The sequence below is a fragment of the Penaeus monodon genome, chromosome 28, assembly GCF_015228065.2.
Source record: "Penaeus monodon isolate SGIC_2016 chromosome 28, NSTDA_Pmon_1, whole genome shotgun sequence".
Taxonomy (NCBI): domain Eukaryota; kingdom Metazoa; phylum Arthropoda; class Malacostraca; order Decapoda; family Penaeidae; genus Penaeus; species Penaeus monodon.
In genome coordinates this window covers 39,083,047-39,083,395 of record NC_051413.1, presented here as the reverse complement: position 1 = coordinate 39,083,395, position 349 = coordinate 39,083,047, and positions in this window count along the sequence as shown.

Below are 349 nucleotides of genomic sequence, written 5' to 3'. Positions count from 1 at the left end.
ACATCCCCTTGAAGCAACTAGGGTCGCGTCGAGGACTCACAGCTGGGGCTTCCGGCGACAGCTCCGCCATTACCTGCGCGACGGCCTCCACCACCTCCTTCGTCTGGTCCGATGTTCCAGCTTCATTGTTTTGGTTCGAGGCGATCAGGTCCTCGAGGGCTCCTGTGGGAGAGAGAGAGGCCTATTAGTGGTCCTGCGTTGGGGAAAGTCGCGGGAGGAGAGGTCAGTCCCTCTGCCGGGAACTTTGATCGTCCAGTGTTATTGCAAGGTCAGTCGGGAAGGAGCCTAGCGTTCTCCTGCTCTGCCGGTGGGGTAGGTTGTGCCTATTCTGTTTTCGAGAATACACACA